The following is a 21346-nucleotide window of genomic DNA, read 5'->3' as shown; positions in this document are numbered from 1 at the left end:
ACAACCTGAATAGACTTGTAAGTAACACAAGTGAAGGAGATTGGTCAGTAATCAAAAAGTACACATAAAGGAAAGCCTAGGCCCAGATGGCTTCACCACTGAATTCTAGCAAACAAGACTGTTTTAACATTCAACAATCAATTAATGTAATACAACACATAGAGTTTCAAAATTGCACTATCATCTCAGTAGACACAGAAAAAGCATCTGATAAAATGCAACGCCCTTTCATGATAAAAACAATAAACTGAGAATAGAAAGAAACCCTCAACCTGAGAAAGGGGATCTATGAAACCCCCACAGCTAACATAATACTTAATGGTGAAAGACTGCATGCTTTCCTCCTAAGAACAGAAATAAGAATATCAACTCTACATCTATCGACAGATGATATGGTCTTGTATGTAGAAAATACTAGGAAATCCACTAAAAAAAATTATTAAAACTAATAAATGAGTTGAGCAAGGTTGTAGGGTACCAGATTAATATACAAAAATCAGTTATATTTCTATACACTTGCAATGAACAATCCAAAAATAAAAATAAGAAGTCAATTCCATTCACAATAGCATCAAATAGGAAAAATTACTTAGGAATAAATTTAACAATAAAAGTGAAAAACTTGAACACTACCAAGTGTTGTTGAAAGAAATTACAGAAGTTCTAAGTAAATGGAAAAATACCCCATGTTTATGGATTGGAAGATTTAACATTTTAAATTCAGCAACACTCCCCAAAATGATACACAGATTCAAAGCAATCTCTAGCAGAATCCCAGCAGAATTATTTGCAGAAATTGATAACCTGATTCTAAAATCTGGTGAGAGATCCAGAATAACCAAAACTATCACATTAAAGAATAAAGTAGGGGGCTTCCCTGGTGGTGCAGTGGTTGAGAGTCCACCTGCTGATGCAGGGGACATGGGTTCATGCCCCGGTCCGGGAAGATCCCACATGCCGCGGAGCGGCTGGGCCCCACGAGCCATGGCCGCTGAGCCTGCGCGTCCGGAGACCGTGCTCCACAACGGGAGAGGCCACACCAGTGAGAGGCCCGCGTACCGCAAAAAAAAAAAAAGAATAAAGTAGGAGGACTCATAATTCCCAATTTCAAATTTTACTCCAAAGCATCAGTAATCAGGATAGAAATATAGGTCAATGGAAAAAAATTGAAAGTCCAAAAATAAACCCATACATTTACGGTCAACTGATTTTCAGCAAGGGTACCAAACCATTCAATGGGGAACAAAAGTCTTTTCAGGGGTGGAGGGATGGGGTGATGATAGATAAATGATATGGGGTTTCTTCTTGAGGCAGTAAAAATGTTCTGACGTCGACTATAGTAATGGTTGCATATATCTGTGAATATACTATAAACCACTGATTTACAAATATAAAAGGGTGAATTGTACAGTATGTGAATTATATTTTAATAAAGCTGTGTTCTAAAAGAAAGGGGAAAAAAAAGATTTAAAGAAATTGTCCAGTAGGTTTCACCAAACCTCCCAAGGGGTCCATGGCACTTCAAAAATGGATAAGAACACCTAATTCAAAGCTATTTTAGTAAGTAAAATTCAGTCCCCTAAGGCTGTGCTGTGGCTGTATGATAACCACCTATGTGGCTATTTATATTTGTATTTAAATTAAATTAAAAATTCAGTTCCTCATTCACACTAGGCACATTTCAAGTGCTCAATAGCCACATGTGGCTAGTGGCTACTGAGTTGGATAGCGCAGATACAGGACATTTCCATCACTGCAGAAAGTTTTATTAAACAGGGATGCTATTGCTCCACTCTGCCCAGAACCAACTACCACCAAATTAGGTGAAAGGACCAAATGGATTTCTTACAAAGCTGACATCAGTAGCAATCATAATGCACCGCTGTGGGACTTCCCTGGTGGCGCAATGTTAAGAATCTGCCTGCCAGTGCAGGGGACACAGGTTCGATCCCTGGCCCAGGAAGATCCCACATGCCACGGAGTAACTAAGCCCATGTGCCACAACTACTGAGCCTGTGCTCTAGAGCCCTCGAGCCACAACTACTGAGCCCACGCACCGCAGCTACCGAAGCCTGTGCGCCTAGAGCCCGCGCTCCGCAACAAGAGAAGCCACCGCAGTGGGAAGCTAGCACACCTCAGCGAAGAGCAGCCCCCTCTCGCTGCAACCAGAGGAAGCCCGCGCACGGCAACGAAGACCCAACGCAGCCAAAAACAAATAATGTAAATAAATAAGTCTTCTAAAAAAAAATAAAGCACCACTGTGTTCTTGGAACTTTACATATTTCATCCAATCCTCCAACAACCGCATGGTGGGCTATTTCCCATGTACAAATGAATTTCTGGAGCCAAGTAGACTTTAAATTGGAGCTAAAATCTCCCAACACTTCAAGAGGTGGGATCAGTCATTCGGGTTCATAAGAAAGGACTTGGAGAGAGACTGGTGAAGTCCTTCCACTCCAAATTTAAAGCTGCCAGGTATTTCAGATCAGGTGAAATAAGCTTGGTTGGAATATCTGAGGCTGGATGCAAATTAGAAGATGAATATAAAATGTCTTTAATAGGAGCATAAAGAACACAAGCTGATTAACAAAATTGCCCTGCTTTGTCTTTCCACTGTATTTGGATCGCTCTCATATTGTTTGGTTTGCAACTATAGCTATAACAATAGCAGCAACTACAACAACAGCACAACTCTACAATTTAGCCAAGATTTAATGAAAAGGCTGTCAGTGGCTTGTCTGGCTGCCAGACTGTGATTTTAAACTTGTATCCTGGCTTTTAGAAACAAATGCACTTCGCACCCTGAAGCCATCTTGTAGACATATTTTCTAGCTCTCCTTTTCTTTTTTACACTGAAATGTGCTCCTTGACATACATTACAATTTATAAATATTGGAAACAGCCAAAATATGAAACTAAAGTTAGGAGCAAATTTGACAGTGTAAAGAAATTGCATCATTACAAGCTTCCAACAAGAAATGTTTATAGTGCATTTATCATTGTCATTTGGCTCACACTGGACTCTTCATAGTAACAGATATTTTCCTGTGAAAAAGTAGCATGGGGACTTTTTTTAGCAGTTCTTTAGTTAATAACACAAATGCCTGTTCAGACAAGTCATGATGACCTTTAACAATGATTTACTACATGACTCAGAGATGGACCACCAATGAGAGTCAGGTGTTCTGTTATTGCCAAAACAATTTTCCATTTTACTGTTTTGTTCCTTTTAAAAAGAGAATAGGAAATGACATATTATGCTTTTTCCTACCTGCAAAATGTCATTTTGAATTTATGATTTGAAAGAGCTTTACTGATGAGTTAATTTATATCGAAGGTGCTTCTAATATTGCTTCACATAATACCTTGGTCATAAAGAAGGTGTATAAAGGAGTGATTCTCATCTATAAGAATGAAAATAAAGAAGGAACTGAATTCAGCATTTCTTTTCTGAACCTAATGTAAACCAAGCGTTTGAGCAAGTGTTCTTATTAATCTCCATTTCTCTAGATCTTGAAAACATTATTTGCAATAAAGTGTCTAAAGTCCACTAATCTTGAATGCACAGTTCAAGTTTTTCCATATGTCTACACCCGTGTAAGCAAGACCTAGATCAGGAGTCAGCAAACATTTTTGTAAAGGCCAGAGAGTAAATATTTTAGGCTTTGCAAGCCATATGGTCTCTGTCACAATTACTCAACTTTGCCTTTGTAGCACAAAAGCAGCCTTAGACAATATGTAAACAAATGGGTATGGCTGTGTGCCAATAAGTATTTATTTAGGGGCACTGAAATGTGAATTTCATATAATTTTCACGTGCCATGAAATATTCTTTTTAATTTTTCCCCAACCATTTAAAATATAAAAATCCTCCAGCACCAAAGAAATCTTCCTCAAGCCCCTTCCTCAATACCTTCCCTGCAGAGGTAACTGTCATTCTGACTTTTATTACCATTCATGAGATTTACCTGTTCTAGAACTTTATATAAATGGAATCATATAATACGTACTCTTTTGTGTGTGACTTCTTTCACTTATAATTCCTGTCTGTGGGACTCAGCTTTGTGAAATATATCAGTAATTCATTTATTATTGCTGTGTAGTATTCTGCTGTAGGAATACATAATTAATTATGCATTTTTTATTTATTTGTTCTACTCTGTGCACTTGAGTTGTTTCCAGTTTGAAGCTATTATGAATAAAGCTGCTATGAACATACTTGTACACATTTTTTTTTTTTTTTTTTTTTTTTTTTTTTTTTTTTTTGATACGCGGGCCTCTCATTGTTGTGGCCTCTCCCGTTGCGGAGCACAGGCTCCGGACACGCAGGCTCAGCGGCCATGGCTCACGGGCCCAGCTGCTCCGCGGCATGTGGGATCTTCCCGGACCGGGGCACGAACCCGCGTCCCCTGCATCGGCAGGCGGACTCTCAACCACTGCGCCACCAGGGAAGCCCTGTACACATTTTTTGATAGACATAAGCATTGATTTCTCTCTCTGTGTCTCTCTCTGTGTCTCTTTCTCTCTCTCTTTGTCTGCGTGTGTGTGAGAAAAATGGCTCCAAACTATTAGATGTGATTGGTGGTCAGAACCACTTACAGCGTCTGATTTGTGAGACCATGTGAGCCTCTCCTTTTTTTTCATTCTTACATGAGAACTATTATAGCATCCAGTATTAGATGGCAGTGGGAAGATTCCTGGTGGAATAGGTAAGATGGTAAATTCCCTGCTGAAGTGAGCACCACTCCCACCAAGAGCATAGAGAAAATCCTAAGACTGCCATGAGTGCCAGGCACACAGACATTGAAAATGGGCTACATCCTGCCTTACGTGGGGCATACACCCAGAAAGCACATAGCATGGCAGGGCTGCAGAGTGATGTGAATGTCTGGCACTGGGGATCTGGAAAAATGCTGGTCAATTCATCATGTTGATCCCCTGTCAGCCCTGGCTTCAGCTTTGGCTCCCATACTCCCATAATTGTGATTCCCGAACAATTACATTTGCTAACTAAAATGGGAAAAAAAACATATTTTCTATAGTCAGATGAAAATATTTGCCTCTGAGCAGCGGATACTGCTGCGAGCAGTTTGCCTCTGAATAGGAGATGATAATAAAATTTAATTTCCAAGTTATATGGAACACAAAAGAAACAAACATTGAAGGTTTCCAATGAGGAAGAAAAAATGGGAGTGATTTCTCTCTTCCCCGATCACCATGCTTTTCCTCGTTCTCTGTCTGTTTTTCTCCATCAGTCTCTCTCTCACACCCTCTCAAGCGTTTTTCTTTAGTCTCCCTTTCTGTGTATCTTTGTAGATATGTCTCTCATTCTGCTTCTTTGTGTGTGCCTCTCCCAATTTCTCAGTCTCAATCTTACCCTCTGTCAGTTTCACTTTGTGTATGTGTGTCGCTGTTTTTGTCTTGCCATCTTTCTCTGTCACTGTCACTCACTGTGTCTCCTTCTTGTTTCTTTGTGTAAATGTGTGTATCTCTCTGTATATGTGTGTGTGCCACTCTGTGTTTCTCTTTCTTTGTACCTCTGTGTGTGTGTGTCTTTGTGTCAGTATTGTGTCTTTGTGTGTGTCTCTTTCCATGGGTGTCTCTGTCTCTCTCTCACACCACACATACTCACACACACACATGCCCACAGGCCTGTCTCCTAGCCATAGAGAAAACAAAGCAAAGTATTCTGGAACATTGCACCTATTCAGAAAGAAGTTCAGCAAAATGGAAACCCCTAAATAAGAGTGGGAGCACCTTTCACCCTCATTCTGCTTGTTCACATCTCAAGACCAAAATGGTCTAAATGCAAATTCCTGTTGAGCTTTTGTCTGAGGCCACTCTTTTTAAAAGAACCAGCAGGGTTAGCCTTAAATATTGGGTAAATATGAGGTTGCCTATAGAGTGTGATTTGAGGAAGCCCACACACAGCAAAATTTGCCACAGTGCTGTCATGCTATCTTTAGTGATCCATTTCATTTGTTTCACCATTGCCGTCTTCCCACTTTTCTCTTTGGAAATGCAAATATTCCTGGAAGATAGAATGCAATAAAGACATTCACAGTGAGATGTTAGCAGCTTGTGAGAGGCAAGAGAAGCTTCTGTTGACCACCTGGGATAGTGTGTGAGTGCGTGCATATGTGCATGTGTGTTTCTTTTACTAGAGGTGCAAGGGGGTGGAAAATTGAGGTGAGGAAGATGAAAGAAAGTTAGGAGTGGAATTAACACTCTTACTTGTTGAGGGAACTTGGCCAAGTCACGTAGTTTCTGTAGACCTCAGCTTCCCCAGTCAGCGTGTATGGGAGAAGATGTGGCGAGGGCGTAGACTAGGTTTCAGACTGCTCGATCCCTACTTTAATTAAAGACTCTCCCTTTTACGAGGTTCCTATGTTGGGCTTTCAAGCAAGATTTTGACTGAAGAAACTTGAAGAAAAGAAATTTGAAAAAACAAAATACTAGGTAAACTCTAAAGTCCCTCTCTACTCAGAACGTCTCTGATTCCAACCCCAAAGCACAAAGGTGTGGGACTACCTCCAGAAATTAGATATGCCTCATTTAAGAACATGTGTACTAAAAGGGATGCCAAATAGTTTCATTAGTCAGTAAATCTTCAATTTGTATATTTGGCTACTTTTGATGTACTCTTTGATAGTCTTTTAAATCACCCTTGGTCATTTTACAGACTTATTCATGCAGACTCGTAAGCAGAAATTTGTAAACAAAATTCCATTTTCTCTTTGATTTACACTTAGTGTCAAAACTGGATATATCCATAGAAAATATTAGAACATCAATATGAACAAAAACACACTTCGAATGCAGCCCAGCTTCCTTTTAGACCACGGAACATAAAAGCAAGTATTTTTCTGAAAAATATTGGTTTGTGTCTATATTATATTAAACTTGATTGTGCTACCATTAAAATATTGTGTTAATTGGGCATTTGGGGAGATAAAGGGAGGCTCTTGGACCTTTTCATCATCCTAAAGTCCCAAATAGAAGTCATCATAGTCTCACCTCCAACAGTTCCTAGAAATTTGCAGGCAAAGGCTTTCCTTTTAACTCTGCCTTGGAAGTTGCCAGGTTTGGATCACTATTTGAATCCAGTAGCCTCACCCCATTCAGTACACTCTGTTCATAACGAATTCCTGTTGCTCCTTTCCAAGCAGCACTATTCACAATAGTCAAGACTTGGAAACACCCTAAATGCCCATCAACAGATGAATGAATAAAGATGTGGCACATATATACAATGGAATACTACTCAACCATAAAAAAGAATGAAATTCTGCCATTTGCAGCAACATGAATGGGCCTGGAGGGTATTATGCTCAGTGAAGTAAGTCAGACAGGAAAAAAAAACAAATATTCTGTTTGCATGAACTCCAAAGCACAAAACCTCAGACTAGTTTGAAGTAGACCCGTGACCTTGTTCAGAAAATTTAGTGGCTTTCAAACAAACTTAATCCCTTCAAATGTACTTCTAATGGTTTGTAAACAAAAGCTCCTCCCTTATCTCACTAGTTTTGGCCTACTGAACAATTTCAAGGACCCCTTCCATGAATCCTTTGGGTTAAAGCTGAAGAATTTCACAACTGTAAGAAGTAGTCCTTGATTTATGTTTTTTAGAAAAAGTTGTAGTTTTCTATCAATTGACTCCCCTAGCAGTGGAAGAAATGCTCCTATTATGTTTCCATAGCGAGACGTGGAATATCTACAGTGTGAATGCCAAAGAAGTCCTCTGAGACTGCAAGGCAAAGTATGGTGGAATGTCCGTTTTTACCAGTTACCCACTTATCTCCTCACTATCAGGGACAGAAGGTCAGGATGCATGGGAATTCAAGGACCCTGGCCTCCTAATGATTCAGAGAGAACTTTGTAGAATTCAGCCCACGTTTCTTCCCATTCTTGCTTAATTGTACAGGAAGAAATTACTGTTGAGCTATGAAAATGTAAGATGGCGGGAGGCTAGTTTGAATTGATGGGAAGCCTTGATTATAAGCTATTCCAAAAGAAAATAAGTATGGTTGTTTGCTTCCATACACAATAAACTAAAATAAGCCAAAGAGGGCTTCCTGGTAGGACTTCCTCAAGGGAGCTGCTTCCAGAAATTGGTAAGAAATTTACCAATTTAACAACTAACTTAACAATTATACATAAATGAAGTATTGAACACTGCATGGAAAATTGGTGTTTTAAGGAATTTTACAAATTTTTGCAGGAAAATCGTGTTTACTATTATAATTAGCTTAGCAAGTTGGCTTCTTGGAGCATAAAAATAAAGTAGGCTGGTTCCTCAATTTTCACCAGTTTTAAATTAGTAGATTTCAAACTAAGGCCATTTGAGGTTTGGCTCTGCTTGTGTCCATTCTGTTCTTTCCCCTACACGTCCGCATCCTCACCCCCAACTAATAAGAACAGAACAGGAATTTTTTTTCATTGACAGTAACTCTTGCATAGATGAGAAGCAGAAAAATGAGTATTTTTGTCATTGTTCACCATTACTCCTTTTGGAGAATTGGCTGAACTAAGCACTCTTCCTACAGGCCATGTGACATAAGAAAGTGGGTCTGAAATGCCGGACCCTTCTAATGAGATTGTACCTGTGTCTATGATGAAAGAGCTCTTTTCACAAACTAATTGTGTAAACAAGGGAAATATTAGCCTACTTCAGTGCATAGACCTCAGCGGCAGCATTTGTGTCTCCAAACTGAATGTCCTAATTATAAACGAGCCACGCTTATTTGTCAAACCACTTACAGATCTCTGAGACATATAGCTTTGCCTTTTATCCTCTTGTCTTAGTCATTGGGATTACTTTATGTACTTGAAAGTAATGAGATTGCATTTTCTCCCCCCAAATGTCCTATCACTCATACTTCTCATTTAAGGCAGACTGACCTTTCCCCCCAATTAGAACAAATTAGTGATGTTTTACTTCATCTCAAAACCACTGAGCCATTGTAAGAGCAGAGTCAATGGTGGGGCCCTAATGGGGCCTTGAAAGCTGAGCAGAAGAGAAAGAAACAGAGAGAGAAGGAGAAGTAAAGGAAGTGGGGATGGTGACAGAGGGTGGGGTGGTGGTGGTGCCAGTGGTTAGGAATCAAAGGAAAGGAAGGGGAAATGAGGGTGAGGTGGCCCAGGGACAAGGGAGAAAAGCCTAGGGAGGGCAGAGGGGGCAGGGCGTCGAGACTGAAAAAGGAGCAAGAAAGAATGAGCAGGAGACAGGTGTCAGGTGCATTGAGCCTCCAAATGGGGGAAGTGGGGAGAGTGATGAGGCGGCTACCCCATCTGCTTTTTTTAATTTAATTTAATTTATTTATTTTTAACATCTTTATTGGAGTATAATTGCTTTACAGTGGCATGTTAGTTTCTGCTGTATAACAAAGTGAATCAGTTGTACATATACATATATCTCCATATCTCCTCCCTCTTGCATCTCCCTTCCATCCTCCCTATCCCACCGCTCTAGGTGGTCACAAAGCACCAAGTAGATCTCCCTGGGCTATGTGGCTGCTTCCCACTAGCTATCTATTTTACATGTGTTAGTATATATAAGTCCATGTTAGTATATATAAGAGAGTGCTCTCACTTCGTCCCAGCTTACCCTTCCCCCTCCTCGTGTCCTCTACGTCTGCATCTTGATTCCTGTCCTGCTCCTAGGTTCTTCAGAACCATTTTTTTTTTAGATTCCATATATATGTGTTAGCATATGGTATTTGTTTTTCTCTTTCTGACTTACTTCACTCTGTATGACAGACTCTAGGTCCATCCACCTCACTACAAATAACTCAATTTCGTTCCTTTTGATAGCTGAGTAATATTCCACTGTATATATGTGCCACATCTTCTTTATCTATTCATCTGTTGATGGACACTTAGGTTGCTTCCGTGTCCTGGCTCTTGTAAATAGAGCTGCAATGAACATTGTGGTACATGACTCTTTTTGAATTATGCTTTTCTCAGGGTATATGCCCAGTAGTGGGATTGCTGGGTCGTATGGTAGTTCTATTTGTAGTTTTTTAAGGAACCTCCATAGTGGCTGTATCAATTTACATTCCCAACAGTGCAGGAGAGGGTGTGGAGAACCCATCTGCTTTTAACTGACTCCCTTGCTCCTTCTCTATACAGGAAAGAGCTCTCGCTTGCTCGCTGGCATTCAATCTTTTCCTCTGTCCCAGGGCCCTTTCTCTTTCATAATGATAGGAATACATTAGGATAAAAAGGTAGATAAGTGACTGCCTAGGGCACAATGATGTTGTAAAAAGAGGTTGGCATCTGAGTCAGACAGTGTTATATTCAATTCACTGTGAGTCCTGGCAAGCCATCTAATCCCTCTGAACCTCACTCTCCTGAAGCAAAAAATACTATTCTTTGATATGTGGTTGGTACCAAATGAAATTTTGTTCAGGCAAGTGCCCAGCACAGGGTCTGGCACATAGTAAGGGCTCAGTAGGTTAGCGCTGCATACTTGCACCAACTTTTACAAATATACAGAACCATTTGTGGCCCTTTGTACAGAGTAGGCAAACCAATTCGTGGTATCAATTGAGACACTGAGGGAAGGTTTGCCTTGCAGGATTTTTTCTTGCCCAGCTTGTTACAGTTTCTGAATACTAGAGACTAGAGAGTCTAATGACTGGACAGTCATTCTTGTTATCTAAAGTACTCTTTGCAGACAGTGCTCTTTCGAATCTAACCATCTTACATGTGGCAACAAGAAAAGCCTTTATTTAATTTCTGCTTTGTGCCATATACTTTCTATTCCAATGCCATGCTTCTTAAACAGTGGACGCTTAACCCTTGGAGGAAGGGAAAGCAACAAGACAGACATGACACATCTTCTTAGAGATTTCAGTTTTACTTCCAGATTTAGGGGAAAGCAGTGAAGTAATTCAATTAATGCGTAATTGAAAACATTATTATTACATTCAAACAAACACAAATACACCGTGAAATGGAAAGAAATCTGAGTGCATTTTCAAGATGAAGCATGAACGTGAAATTTGCAAGTTACTTTCCACCAAAAACACTTTGGGCTGTGCTCTCAGACCCTCTAAATCAATCTTGTAATCGTTAAGCTAACCTGCCATAAATAGACCCCAAATTAAAACGTCTCAGCCACAGAGAACTCTATTCTTTGTTTAGTATAAGGTGAGTATTCCTGGTCAGCAGGTAGTTTAATTCCATGTGGTGATTCAGGACCCAGGCTGACCCCAGCTCAAGATTCCATTATCTCCCAAGCCAATTTTCTCAAATTTTAATGTGCGTTTGCATTACCTGTGGAGCTTGTTAAAACACAGATTGTGATTCTGCAGCTCTGGGGTGGGGGCTGAGATTCTGCATTTCTAATGAGCTCCTAGGGAATCAGATGCTAATGATCTAAGGAATGCACTTTGAGAATACGGCCATAGAGCAATGGTTATCAAATCTGACTGCACATTTCAATGGCCCGATGAACTTTTTAAATATCAATTTTATTGACATCATTTATAAAAAAATAAACTGCACCTATTTAAAATATACATTTCCACGAGTTTTTAAAAGTGTGTTTACCCATATGGTTACCATTATCAAGATATAGAGCATTTCCATCACCGCAAAAGTATTCTCATGCCCCTTTACAGTCAATGCTCTCTACCCCCATTCCAGGCAACAACTGATGTGCCTTATATCATTATAGATTACTTTGAATTTTCTAGAATTGCACATTAATGGAATCATACATTCCTGGAATCATTCACTTAGAATAACATTTTTGAGATTTATCCGTGTCATTGCATGTATCAGTAATTTGTTCTTTTTTATTGCTGAGTAGTATTTCATTGTATGAATATACAATTTATTTATTTATTCACCTAATTGTGTGCCACTTAAAATCATCTCCTTTAATAGTATTTAAGTGGTACACAATTACACAAGTCAAATTGTGTGTGTGTATCATATCATGTGTATAATGCATATGTATATAGTTTATATTTATACATGTATATATCTTATATGTGTGTATATATATATGAAATAAATATATATAGTAGCTTAAGATGAGGTGATTTTAAAAAGTAAGGTGATAATAAGAGATATATTAGGTAAATATTAAGTACTACTGTTATGTTGCTGTGACAAAAATAAGAACATGACATGTGAATGGCTGAAGTTTGGAAAACTTTAATAATGGGAAGGTAGCACTTGGGGCCTCTAACAGTCATTAACACCTTAGGAGTAATGAGCTAAGCAGTGAGCAGAAATGGAGGCCATAACCCAGGAAAGTGGGGGGTTTGTGGGAGAACCTACACAGTGCCTAGTAAATAAAATGAATAAATAAAAATTGTGTTGATTGACAGTAGAATGTCAGCTTTGCCCAGCAAACCACAACAGTGGTGCCTAGGTGCCCAGCAATTACTCCAACAAAGTCTTCCTCTAGATTCAACCACAAGACATGATTTCTTATTGCCAAGGTTCAGACGTCATAAAGCCTATCACTCATTGAAGGGAAATTAGAGCTAACTGTTTCTGGAAAAGGAGTTTTCCCCCTGACTCAAATAAGCAAAGAGAATTTTTTTGTGCATTTTACTATCTTAATTTTTGGGGGGGGTGTTAGTTTGTTTAATTTGTTTTGACTTTGAATTGCTCGTTTCATGTGTTTGTATATTTTTTGGTCTGCTTTCTATGTGTGTGAAGCAACATGTTCTGGAACTTAGCAAGAAGCCAGTAGCAGCAGATGGGGTATTAAGTGGGAGACAGGATCGTCTCCATTGTTTTTAGCCTTTACTGCACCTGTCAAATCAAGATAGATGATGAGTTTGGGTTCTGCTCGCCCCCCAAGCTGAAGCATCTATGATTCTGTTTCCTGGCCCTGTCATCCATCAACTTGATCGAAGTTGAGTAAGTCCAAAAGCTAAACGTGCCACAACTCTCATCTGACTGCCTTTAAATGGGCTGAGGGTAGGGTAAGGAGAGGACAAGTTGAGAGAGAAAGAAAAAAGGTTGGGAAGAAGAGGTAGAGAGTGTAGGTAGTTTTCATCCAATTTTCTTAGATCACATCTGCATTTTAAACAGAAAAGTTCTCTTGCATACTAACTTAAAATCTTCATCTAATGTCAACACAGACATTTTCAATCTCTTTTTACATTTGTCATATTATTGGGAAGTGACTTGGTGTGTCTGTGGACTCTCTGGAATCCTATAAGAATAAGATCATGCAGGACAATGGCAACCCATCAAGTACAACTTGTATTAAAGCTCCTTGACTTTGAGAAGTCTCATTATCAACCAAAGCACAATGTTAGTCTAGCAGGAGGCAAGTTAGACTGTTGATTAGCAGCACTATGCACCAGCCACTGCATACTTTTTCTGTGATCTTTGTTGTAACCCATCTGGGCTGTGACTTCTTATGTGTTCTGCATCATGCCATTTATTCTTTTTACCTGGACTTGTGCCATGGATTTTTAAATGATTTTGTACAGTGAAACAACACAAGTCCAGCCATAGGTCATCTGTACCAAAAACTATCATTATCTTTGCCTCATATTCTGCCAATCCCAGAAAAGAACACCAACGTGGGTTATAGCAGCTACACCAATTGGATAGTAGAAACTAAATACTGAATATTCATTCTTAAATCTTACTCATTATAGAGACTAGTGGGACAAATAGCTCTCTCTTGCTCTCTCTCTCTCTCTCTCTCACTCTATCTCTCCCTCTCTCCCCCTTTGGATTCTTTAAATGAATACATTCAACACAGTCTACTGCAAACATTTATTAGACGGCAGTAGTATGAGAATAGCCAAGATATGAATTCCTTCCCATTTGGATAATTTTTATCTAGGAAAAAACTTTTGAAAATGCACACAACTGATGCTTCAACACTGCTTTTTGGATGCAAAGGAATGGAAATTGAATGGCATGACCATATGACCTAGTTACTATATGACTTCGTTACTAAGGTAGTCAGGTGACTGAACTACTGAAGAGACTTTTTTCTCAAGACCTGAAAAGTAGAAATGAGGAGGAGGAAGAAACATTTTTTACAGACACTGAACAACAGAAAGTACAGTATTATTGTTCCTGAGAGAAAAGAAACAAATGAAGTTAACGTTGGCTTTCTACCTAGAGGTAATTCTAGACCATGGTGCAGGGCAGGGGAACCCAAGTAGAGCATAGTGGTTTCACCAAGTCGAGGGCAGAGAGATCAATATTCAGGAAGACTGAGGTAGCCAGGGAGGAGGAAGCTACACAGAGAAAGAACTCTAGAAATCTGCCTAGAGGTCCCCTGGAATTTGTTACTAAGTAAAAAGCCCTGAATGCATTAGGCAGAACTCAATGAAGCTGGGCAATGAATGATTGGAGAACTGTGAGTAGAGTGAAAAAATTCTCAGAGTTCACACAGAGCTGGGAGATATTTAAGTTCCTACCAGCCAGAGTAAAGTGGCCTCATGTAGCAACCAGGGCTTCCAATTGGATAGTAGGGAGCTAGGAAGGGTCATGCCTTTCTAGTAAGACTAAATTAGCCAAGAGTAAAGATTATCCTACATCCATCTCACAAACGTAAAATAGGCCTTGAAAGGATCAAACTGATATGCAAGTAAGTCCACTGTCTCCCAGAACAATGTCCAACAGTCCTTAAAGGAAGACAAGAAAACCCAGCACTCAAAAGTGTAGCAATCAAATTCCATCCTCCAATAAAAATAATCATTAGACATGCAAATGGGAAATGGGACCCATAACTGGGGAAAAATCAGTCCATAGAAATAGACCCAGAAATGACAGAGGTGATAGAATTATCAGAGAAGGCATGCAAAACAGCTATTATAAATATGCTCAGGGTTTAAAGGTATACATGAACACAGAGAAAGGAAATGGACTTATTAAAAAATAAACACATGGAAATTCTAGAGCTGAAAAATACAATATCTGAAAAATTCACTGGATGGAAGTGAAGTCAGATTAGTTACTACAGAAAAAAATAGTCAACCTGAATAGATAATGACAGAAACTTTTCAAAATGAAGCACAGAAAGAATAAAGACTAAAATTAGTAAAGATGAGTTCATAGACAGTCAAGCTGAAGGAAAAGTCCAAGCAAATGGCACAGCGGCTTTGAATTTGAGGATGAGGTGTTTGGGGAATAGTCATATTTCAATGTGGTTAGAACATAGAGAGTATGAAGGAAAATGCTGGAAAATGATGTTATAAAATTGGGTTCAGTCCTACCCAGGACCTCATATACTATGCTAAAAATTTTGAACCTTATCCTATGGATGATGGAAAACAATCTGAGCTTTTGAAGTGAGTACTTGACATGCTAGGATTTGTGGTTTCAAAGGTAAATTTTGATGAATGATGATTTGCAAGCAGGAGATATCAAAGTCAGGGAGATAAATTGTGCAGGTTTGTAGAAGTCAAAATGAAATAGGACAAGCACCTGAGCTTGGGCAGTAGATAAAAAGAAGAAGGGCAATTCACAAAATTTTTAAGCAGAACTGACATTATTTGGTGCTAGGGTTTTGAGGAATATAGGAAGAGGGAGAATGAGGATGCTAATCAATATTTTCTTTTATTGAAGTATAGTTGATTTACATGCTGTGTTAATTTCTGCTGTACACCAAAGTGATTCAATTTTGTGTGTGTGTGTATATATATATATGTATATATATATATATATATATATTCTTTTAAAAATATTCTTTTCCATGATGGTTTATCATAGGATACTGAATATAGTTCTCTGTGCTGTACAGCAGGACCTTGTTGTTTATCCATTCTATATATGAAAGCTTATATCTGCTAACCCCAACCTCCTACTCCATCCTTCCCCCAACTCCCTCCCCCTTGTCAGCCATGAGTCTGTTCTCTATGTCCATGATTCTGTTTCTGTTTTATAGATAGGTTCATTTGTGTCATATTTTAGATTCCACATATAAGTGATATCATATTGTATTTGTCTTGCTCTTTATGACATACTTCACTTAATATGATAATCTCTAGTTGCATCCATGTTGCTGCAAATGACATTATTTCATTCTTTTTTACAGTTGAGTAGTATTCCACTGTATATATGTACCACATCTTCTTTATCCATTCATCTTTTGATGGTCATTTAGGTTGTTTCCAAGTCTTGGCTATTGTGAATAGTGCTGCTATGGAACACAGGGGTGCATGTATCCTTTTGAATTATAGTTCTGTCCAGATATATGCCCAGGAGTGGGATTGCTGGATCATATGGTAATTCTATTTTTAGTTTTCTGAGGAACCTCCATACTCTTTTCCACAGTGGCAAGAATGAGGATGTTAAAGAAGAGGAGAATCATTTCTAGGTTTCTGGCTTGAACAAATGGGGAAATGTTTATATCATTCATTGAGACAGAGAATGAAGTCGGAACATCAACATGGGGGATACAGTTTTGGACATACTGAGCTGAAGTTGCCAAGTCAGAATTTATTCACTCCTAATTTCAGGTGTTGCATGTCAATAATAAATTCCTCCACTTAGAAAATCTCTTTCTGTAAAACTAAACTGTTGTTGCATATGACGCTATTTTTAAAAGTTTTAAGACTAAGAAGCTGCATTTAAAATGAAATTATAAAGCAGATTTAATGAGGTTCTCTTTTTTTGCCATAAGTTCCCCCAAGTTCCTGTACAAATTAGTATACTCAAAGCTATGTTCAAGTCAATCTCAAACTCTTTGTGTCCCAGCCCCAACCATACTAGCTCCAGAATTGTTATTATCATAAGCTGCTGCTTATAGCTTGAGGCCTGAGTTAATGCCACAAGGGACCAGAGATAATCCTCTGCTGGGTCTGAAGCTGCTTGAGGTCAGGCGGATAAATGGTAGAAGAAGTGCAGGGTACTGGGAGAGCACAAAGCAAGGAGACCTCATCTAGGCTGTGACTCAGAAAAGAGCCTCCCTGAAATCTGAAGAGTGAGTAGGATATAGTGTGGAGGCCTAGAGCTGAAAGAGCATGTGGTATATTTAAGAAACTAAACAAAATTCAGGGCAACTGGAGTATAGAGAACTAAGAGATAATGGTGTGAGAGGAGAGTGGAGAGGTGGACAAGGTACAAAGCTTGGAAGGTAAGTCAAGAAGAAGACATCCCTCTTAGTGGTATAGAATGCAAGCACAACACTTTAAATTATATATTATTGGGAATTCCCTGGTGGTCCAGTGTTTAGGACTCCACACTTTCACTGCCGAAGGCCCAGGTTCGATCCCTGGTCAGGGACTAAGATCCTGCAACCTGCAAACTGCGTGACGTGGCCGAAATAATAATAATAATAAATTACATATTATTTTGGGCAATAATAAACCAAATACTGTTCTAAATGTTTTACAGATATTAGCTTATTCACACTATCTCTTACTCCCCATATAAGAGATGAGGAAACTGAGGAATAGAATAGTTAAGTAACTTGTCCAAGATCACACAGTGACAAAACTGAGACTCAAACCCAATATGTCTGGCTCCAGAGTTTGTGTTCCTAAACACGCTACAATACTGTCTTATGCCAATGTAATGTGCCTTCTTGGGACAAGTAAAAAAGCTTTTCTTTAGAATAGTTAGAGGTACTAATTCTGAAGCAAGAAAATTTTTCGGTATAGAAGCATTGGACTCCAGGACACTCCATAGATAGCAGAAGCCCAGGAAAATCCACCAAAAGGAAAAAAAGGCATGTGTTCATGTGCATGCACACACACACACACACACACACACACACACAAATTAAGTTTTGTTAAAAGATATGTTTGATTACTTCTGATTGTGGGAAGATGCAGTTGAGTTACTTTCTCCTATTCCTTCCAATTAAGTATAAGTAAAACCCTGGACATTATGTATGAAACAAACAAGAGAAGACTTAAAATTAGAAGGAAGAAAGCACACTGGCTAGGAAATTTGGGACCCAAGGAATGACATGGTGGTGAGTTCCCTGGGTTTTCTTATTGCCTCATATATCACAGACATGGAACTGAAAGAAACCTTCAACTAGAAAATGCCTACAGGTGGAAACAAAAAGGTCCCCACAAAAGCCTCCTCTCTCTAGCTAAATGACCAAGAAAGGGACAGCCTAACAAGATAGAAAACATTTTAGGTAATACCTGTTCTACTCCAGCTAAACACTACAGATAAAATGGTGGCCCCATGCCCATCCATGCTAGTAAAGGACATCCAAGCCTACTACTCCCTGGAGTCTGTAACCAGACAGCACAACACCCTCACAGAAAGGCTGAAGTCAAAGAAGGCAAAATAAGGAGTTGGGACTTTCATCACTGCCAGCTTGTAACAAGGTCACACCTTCACCCGCCACAGTGTCAATGCAGACTGCATGGGGAACCTGAACTTCCACCCACTTTAGCAGTAATGAGGCACTTTTCCCCCTCCCTGCTTGTGGTGGTATCAGAGGAGGCCTAGTGGAGAGTAAGAGCTTTCACTACTAGCCAGCAGTCATAAGGCCACTCCACCTCATGGTATCATTAGATGTCACTTGGATAACAGTAGTGAGGTACTCTTACCCCTCCCAATCAGGGATATATCAGTAGTAGGGAGCTAAAAATGCCACCACTACCCAAAAATAATGACACCCCACTTGAGTGTCAAAAAAGGCTGAGTAGGGTTGTGTATACATGGGGAATATAGCCAATATTTTATAATAACTTAAAAAATGGTTAAGATTGTAAATTTTAAGTTATGTATATTTTAATACAGTAAAAATTTAGAAAAAAAGAACTTGAGTAGGGAATCTGGAATCTACCTCCTGCTGGCAGTAACAAGATGCATTCCTCTTCTCTGCTAGGACAGAGTCAGAAGAAGCCAGCTAAAGCAAAATTAAATAAGATCCAGAATCTCGTATAATAATACCCAAAATATCCAAGTTTCAATAAAAAATTACTCACCATACCAAGAGCCAAGAAAATCTCAATCTGAATGAAATGCTTTCACAGGTGTTTGCATATGCCCAAGCTCATAAAGTGTCCACATTAAATATGTACAGTCCTTTGTATGTTAGTTATACCTCAATAAAGCTGTTTTTAAAAAGACAGTCAATAGGTTCCAACACCAAGATGACAGAAATATTAAAATTATCTGACAAATATTCAAATCAGCCCCATAAAAATACTTCAGCACACAATTACTTACGTGCTGGAAAGAAATGAAAAACTCTTAGCAAGGAAATAGAAAGCCTCAGCAAGAAACAGAAGATATAAAGAAGAACCAAATCAAAATTTGAGAACTGAAAATTTCAATTACCAAAAACAAGAAAAAAAACCCACCATGGATAATTCCCAACAGAAAGAATCAGTGAACTTGAAGAGAGAAAAATAGAAATTGCCCAATCTGACAACAGAGAGAAAATAGCCAGGGAAAAAAGTGAACAGTCTCAGATCTAGTAGTCATGCCATTGGTGTCTCAGAGGAGAGAATAAAGATGGCAAGATGGAAAAAGTAATCAAAAACATAACTTTTGAAACTTGCCAAATTTGGCAAAAGATACAAAACAACACATTCAAGAAGTGAAACTTCCCTCCCAAAAAAGAAATCCACAGCAAGACACATTATAGACAAACTTCTAAAAACTTAAAGACAAAAAATAGCATTTTCCAGAAGGTAGTAGCATAGATTTTTTCAAGTGCTGAAAGAAAAGAACTGTCAATCCAGATTCCTGTACCTGGTAGAAACAACCTTCAGGAATGAAAGGGAAATTAAAACATTCTCAGATGAAGGAACACTAAGAGAATTTGTTGCCAGCAGCCCTACCTTAAAAGAATGGCGAAAAGAAGTTCTGTAAACAAAGACATAACAAGAAAAGAAGGAATTTTTCAACTTCAAAGATCAAACAAACGAAAGAGCAAAATTATGAGTAAATAAAGTTGGCTTTCCTTTTCATCTTGAGTTTTCTAATTATGTTTGCTGTTTGAAGCAAATATTATAACACTGCCTAATGTGGATATAAATTTGTACTCCAGTAACCCAAAGTAAGGCAGGAAAAAGAAAACACAGAAAGGAACAACAGAGAGAACAAACAGAAAACACAAAGGAACTAGGCAGACATAAGCTCTAACAAATCAATAATTACATTAATCATAAATAATCTAAGTACACCAATTAAAATAAAGTGGAAGAGTGAATTTAAAAACATGACCCAACCATATGTTGTCTACAGAAGACTCACATAAGTTAAAGCAATTTACGGAGGCTGAAAGTTGAAGGATGGAAAAAGATATATCATGCTAACATTAGTCAAAGAGACAAGAATGGCTATATTAATATCAGATAAAGTAGACTTCAGATCAAATAAAATTAATGACAGAGACATTGCAAATGATAAAAAGGGTCAATCCATCAGAAAGACATAGAAATCTTAAATGTATATGCACCAAGAAACAGAACTGCAAATTGTGTGAAACAAAAACTTACAGAACTAAAAGAAGAGATAGACAAATACAGAATTGTAGTTTGAGATTTTAGCACCCCTCTCTCAACAATTGATAGAATAACTAGACCAAAAAATAACAAAGACGTAGAAGAATTCAATGACAGGGTCTAATTGGCATTTATAGAACATTGCATACAATAATAGCAGAATACACATTCTAAATACATATTCTTTTCAAGATCCCACAGAACATTTTCCAAACTAGACCATATCCTGGGCCATAAATCAAACCTTAACAAATTCGAAAGAATTGAAATCATTTAGAGAATGCTCACTGACCACAATGAAATCAAACTAGAAAATTAACAGGAAAATTTTCAAACACATGGAAACTGAAGAGCACACTTCTAAATAACCCATGAGTCAAAGAAGCTTCAAGGGAAATTTAAAAATACATTAAACTGAATGAAATGGAAACATATATATCCAGATCCATGGGACATAGCTAAAGCAATTCTGAGAGGAGAATTTATAGCACTAAATGCTTATATTTGCCAAGAGGCAAAGTCTCAAATCAATAATATAAATCCTACTTCAAGAACCTAGTAAAACAATAGCAAAATAAACACAAAGGAAGCAGAAGGAAGGAAATAATAAACATAAAAGCAGAAATCAATACAATTTAAAAAAAGATAGAGAAAAATCAATGAAACAAAGACCTGGTTCTTAGAAAAGATCAATAAAATTGACAAACCTCTAGCAAGACTGACAAAGAAAAAAGAGATAAAACACAACTTACCGATATAAGGAATGAAACAGGGAATATTGCTGTAGATGCTGCAGGCATCAAAGGGATAATAAGAGAATGCTACATATAACCCTACAGGCTTAGATGAAACAGATTATTCCTTAAACCATATAAATTACCACAACTAGCTAAATATTAAATAGATACTTTAAATAGCCCTATAAACTA

The sequence above is a fragment of the Lagenorhynchus albirostris genome, chromosome X (genome assembly GCF_949774975.1).
Source record: "Lagenorhynchus albirostris chromosome X, mLagAlb1.1, whole genome shotgun sequence".
Lineage (NCBI taxonomy): Eukaryota > Metazoa > Chordata > Mammalia > Artiodactyla > Delphinidae > Lagenorhynchus > Lagenorhynchus albirostris.
The sequence above is the reverse complement of the archived record's forward strand: the minus strand, read 5'-3'. Positions refer to the sequence as shown.